Consider the following 6,158-nt stretch of genomic DNA (forward strand, 5'->3'; position numbering starts at 1 on the left):
CCATTATCTTAAAATTCTTCTCCAAAATGATGAATGAAATGGAAAACAGAATATCAAGGCTGGAAGGTAAAGTGGATGAACTAGACCACTTAAGCAAAGATTATGAAAAATTTAAGAAAGTACAAGAAAGGAACATGCAGGAATTGAGTGACACCATAGCAGGACCAAACATATGACTCATAGGCATACAGGAAGGAGAAGAATTTTAAGATAATGGAATGGACCAGATCTTCAAGAGAATCATAGAAGAAAATTTCCCAAAATTAAAAAAAGGCATGCCCATACAAAAACAAGAAGCATATAGAACACCAAACAGGCAGGACCAGAAAAGAAACTCTCCAAGGCACATCATAGTAAAAACACTAAACATACAAAACAAAGAGACAATTCTGAAAGCTTCAAAAGAGAAACAACAAGTCACACATAAAGGAAAACCCATTAGGATTACAGCTAAATTTTCAGTGCAAACTATGAAAGTCAGAAGAGTTTGGACCAAAGTATTCCCAGTTTTAAATGACCACAGATGCCAACCCAGATTACTATACCCAGCCAAAATGTCTATTATAGTTGAAGGTGAAAGAAAAACCTTCCATGACATAAATGGGCTGAATGAATTCATGTCCACAAAACCAGCAGAAAGAAATTCAGTGAAGGTATAACTGTGGAAAAGTACAGCTATATCAAGAATTTACATAGAAATAAAAATGACAGGATTCAATACCCATCTTTCATTAATAACTTTAAAGATTAATGGACTAAACTCAGTCAAAAGACACAGACTAGGTGAATGGATTAAGAAACAAAACCCATCTTTTTGTTGTCTGTAAGAACCTCATCTCACTTTCAAGGACAGACACTATCTCAAAGTGAAAGGATGGAAAAAAATATACCAAGCAAATGGCAAGTTGAAAGGATGGAAGAAATTATTTCGAGCAAATGACACTAAAAATAAGCAGGTGTTGCAATTCTAATATTTGACAAAATAGACTTCAAACTAAAACCAATCAGAAGAGATAAAGAGGGCCACTTCATTCTTATCAAAGGAACAATTGACCAAGAACATATATTCACCAAACTCTGGTGCACCCAACTTCATTAAAACAATACTACAGGACTTTAAGACCCAGATTAATCCCAACTCATTAATAGTAGGGGACTCCAATGCCCCACTGTCTCCATTAGGTCAATAGAGTTAATAGAGAGACATGTGAATTAAACAATATCATACATCAAATAGACTTAACAGACATCTACTTAGTATTCCACCTAAGCACCAAAGGACATACTTTTACTCAGCACCCCATGGAACCTTCTCCCAAATCGACCATATTCTGGGTCACAAAACAAACCTCAACAAATACAAGAAGATTGAAATAATTCCATGCATTCTATCAGACCACAATGCAATAAAGCTTACAATCAACACCAGAAGAACTCCTAATCACCACATGAACACATGGAGATTAAATAACACACTCCTAAATGATGAATTGTTCAAAAGAGAAATTAAGAAGGAAAAGTATTCCTGGAACTAAATGAAAAGGACAATACAACACAACAAAACCTCTGGGACATGCTGAAAGCGGTCCTTAGAGGGAAGTTTATAGCTCTAAGTGCCTACATCGAAAAATCGGAAAGAACACAAATAAACGACTTAACATTGCAACTCAAGACACTTGAAAAGCAACAGCAAATGAAACCCAAACCCAGGAGACAAGAAGAAATAACAAAACTCAGGGAAGAAATTGATGAAATTGAAACAAAGAAAACAATACAAATACTCAACAATTCCAAAAACTGGTTCTTTGATAAGATTAACAAGATTGACAGACCACTAGCCTAGAAAGAGCACCTCCAAATCAATAGAATCAGAGATGAAAGGGGAAACATCACAACAGACACCAGAAAGATACAGAACATTATAAAGGACTACTTTAAAAACCTATATGTTACTAAATTTGAAAACCTAAAAGAAATGGATGGATATCTAAAGGTATGGGAACCACCAAAACTAAACCAAGAAGAGATTAACAGCTTAAACAGACCCATAACACAAAAAGAAATTGAAACAGTAATACAAAACCTTCCAACTAAAAAAGGCCCAGGACCAGATGGATTTACAGCAGAATTCTATCAGACATTTAAAGATCTACATCCATTACTATTTAATTTATTCAAAAATATATAAATGGAGGGAGAACCTCCACATTCCTTTTATGAAGCCAGCATCACTCTAATACCAAAGCCATGTAAAGATACAACCAAAAAACAAAACTATAGACCCATATCTTTAATGAACATAGATGCAAAAATTCTCAACAAGATACTTGCAAACCGCATACAGACACACATCAAAAAGATCATCCACCATGATCAAGTCGGCTTTATCCCAGAGATGCAGGGATGGTTCAATATATGTAAGTCAATAAACATCATAAATCATGCAAATGACTCAAAGACAAGAACCACATGGTCATCTCAATAGCTGCAGAGAAGGCCTTTGACAAAATTCAACATGCATTTATGTTCAGAGTCCTAGAGAGAATTGGACTGGAGGGATCATACCTCAACATAATTAAAGCCATATATAACAAACCCACAGCCAACATCATTCTAAATGGAGAAAAACTGGAGGCATTCCCATTGAAATCAGGAATCAGACAAGGCTGTCCCCTCTCCACTTCTCTTTAACATAGTGCTTGAAACTCTTGCAAGAGCAATAAGAGAAGAGCGGGAAATTAAAGGGTATTAATTGGAAAAGAAGAGATCAATTTATCCCTTTTTGCTGATAACATGATATTATATCTAAGAGATGCCAAAATTTCCACCAGAAAACTCCTAGAAATTATTAACACATTCAGTAAAGTGGCACGTTACAAAATTAACCTACAAAAGTCTGTAGCCTTTCTATATACCAATAACAAGCAATCAGAGAAAGAGCACATGGAAACACTCCCATTCACAATAGCTGCCAAAACAAAAAAAAAAAACTTCGGCATAAACCTGACCAAAGACATTAAAGAGCTCTACAATGAAAATTTTAAATCTTTAAAGAAAGAGATTGAGGAAGACATCAGAAGATGGAAGGACCTCCCATGCTCATGGAGTGGAAGAATTAATATTGTGAAAATGACCATCCTACCAAAAGTCATTTATAGATTCAATGCAATGCCAATCAAAATCCCCATGACATTTTTCACAGAATTGGAAAAAATATCCTAAGATTCATATGGAAGCACAGAAGACCTTGGATAGCCAAAACAACCCTGAGCACTAAGAGCAATGCTGGGGGGATTACTATACCAGATTTTAAGCTGTATTACAGCACTATAATCATAAAAAGAACATGGTATTGGCACAAAAAATATACCCATAGACCAATGGAACAAAATCGAAGACCCAAATATGAGCAAATGCAATTTCAGCCACCTGATATTTGACAAAGGGGTCAAGAACATTAACTGGAGGAAAGACAGCATGTTCAGCAAATGGTGCTGGCAAAACTGGATCTCTACTTGTAGAAGAATGAAACTAAACCCCTATCTTTCACCCCGCATAAAAGTCAGTTCCAAATGGAACCAAGACCTCAATGTAAAGCCTGAAACTCTGAAACTATTAGAAGAAAACATTGGGAAAAATCTACTAGATATAGGTGTAACAAAGGATTTTCTAAACCGGATCAATTCCTCAGAAAACAAGGGCAAGAATTAACAAATGGGACCTCATTGAACTAAAAAGCTTCTGTACATCAAAGGAGGCAACCAGGGAAGCAAACAGAAAACCCACAGAATGAGAGAAAAATCTTCACCAATGACACATCCGACAGGTATTAGTATCCAGAATATATAATGAACTCAGAAAAACAGAGAATCAAGACTGGAAGTAACCCAATTAAGAGATGGGCTAAGGAGCTGAACAGAGAGTTCTCAAAAGAAGCAAAGATGGCTAAGAAGCATCTTAAAAGACGTTCATCATCACTCATAATTAGGGAAACACAAATTAAAACCACTTTAATATTTCATCTTACCCCAGTCAGACTTGCTAAGATCAAGAGAACAAATGATACCAAATGTTGGAGAGGCTGAGGAGAAAGGGGAAAACTCATCCACTGCTGGCAGGTCTGCAAACTTGTTCAACCCCTATGGAAAGCAGTGTGGAGAACTCTTAAAAAACTAAAAATGAGCCTACCACATGACCCGGTTATACCACTCCTTGGCATATACCTAGAGGACTCATCCTATTGTAGAGACACTTGTAAGTGTCCCTCAGTTGATGAGTGGATAATGAAAACGTGGTTCATTTATACGATGGAGTTTTACTCACCAGTGAAGAAAGATGAAATCGTGAAGATTACAGGTAAATGGATGGAAATAGAAACTGTTATACTATGTGAAGTAACACAGACTCAGAAAAAAAATCAACATATGTTCTCCCTCATATGTGGATCCTAGAACCAAACCCTGATAAGTGAGTATATCCAGACATAACTACAGGAACGGGATAATGGAAAGGAAACAGGGAGGTAAAGGAAAAGAAAACGTGAAAGAGAAGAACAGTAGGAAACAGGCCTTAAAAAGGGGCATATGGATAAAAATTGGGTTAGTTTAAGGGAGGGGGAGGGAAAGGTATACAGGAACCTAGGGGATAAAGGGAAAGAGGAGCTCAAGAGAGGTAGGACCGTAGGAGAAGGGTATTATTAATGGAGAAAGGGAGGAAATGGGGGCACCTTAAGTGGGAAAACCATGATGGAGGGGTGAGACAATGCGAGAGATAAATAATGCCTAACTAGTTTTTAAAACCAGAGGGAACCATATCACTCCAACAACCTACTGACAAATTATACATAGCAGATCAAGAAATATATGTCTAGGTAAGGTTTATCTGAGAACAATTGGTCTTTGCCCCAGATTTCTCTATATGACACACAGTAATTAAAATTGCCAGACTGGTGGAACTAACCTTCTTGGATGTTTAACAGACATACTTTGAGGCCTATAATAATTTGGTCAGAGGGACATAAAGGACACTTTTTGCTCCTTGTCCTAGGTTGGCTAGTTTCAGGGGACTATGAGCATCTCTCAAAATGTCCTGTAATTTTGGACAGCTGTCCTCTTGATCAAGGAGTCCAAGGAGACCCCACCAGATGGACTTGAACCAGTGTCCAGTCTACAAAGAGGAGGGCCAACACAAAGGAATCATTTCCTCCGTGCTTACAAGCTAAGCCAACCATGGTCGAGCCAGACCTTTGACTTATCTTCACATAGGCAGAACTGGTAAAAGAAAGGAGCCAGGGGCTCCTCCCAAGCCCATTTGACCCCTGAAGAACAGATCCTCAAACGACCTTAAGAGTAAAAATAGTTTTTATCTGGGCCAACTGTATGGCCTTAAACACCCAAACGGAAAGTATAACCAAAGATTAAAGGGGCCAATATAATTTCTTAAGAGTCCATATGCATAGCTAAAGGCTACATAACAATCAGCAATGCCAGATAGGAGATACCTTCTTTTGAGTTGTTGGCCAGGGTGGCCAAAGGGACTCCCAGATAGTAACCCAGCATAGAACTGGGAAAATGAACAGCAGACCCCAATCTTATCTAAAGGAATATTGACAACTGATTGCTGCTAGATGAGGAACAGCTGACCCTCCTAAAACAAAGACCTCTAAATATTGCCTGACTAGATTCACCAGAAGGGCAAGTATTGGGGAACGGCTGGGGGTGCCAACAACAGAGCAGACAGTTGTAGTGATATCAGAGTATAAGGGCTCTAGTGGGGAGAGGGAGGCTATGGGAGGCAGCTGACAGTAGCAGGGATATCAGAGCATAAGGGCTCTAGTGGGGGGAGGGAGGCTATGGGAGGGTGCTACCTGGGAAGTGGATGTATAAATAAATTAAAAAAGGAAAAAAATAATTCTTCAAAGCATAAAAATTTTCTCCTTAATAATTAGTAGATGTGAAAAACATTACCATTGAAATCTACCTAACGACTTTATATCCATACTCTGATGCCAAGGAGCTCAGAAAGTAACCAACTATGACTAGTAATAATCAGATATATGGAGATTAGAAACGCATGTGCAAACATCTTAGTGTCAATTGTATTAAAAATGATTTTTTCTGTATGAAACTGTATTTTAATAATGAAATGGAGATCTTTTT

Source organism: Nannospalax galili, unplaced genomic scaffold (assembly GCF_000622305.1).
Source record: "Nannospalax galili isolate Female #2095 unplaced genomic scaffold, S.galili_v1.0 scaffold749, whole genome shotgun sequence".
Classification (NCBI taxonomy): domain Eukaryota; kingdom Metazoa; phylum Chordata; class Mammalia; order Rodentia; family Spalacidae; genus Nannospalax; species Nannospalax galili.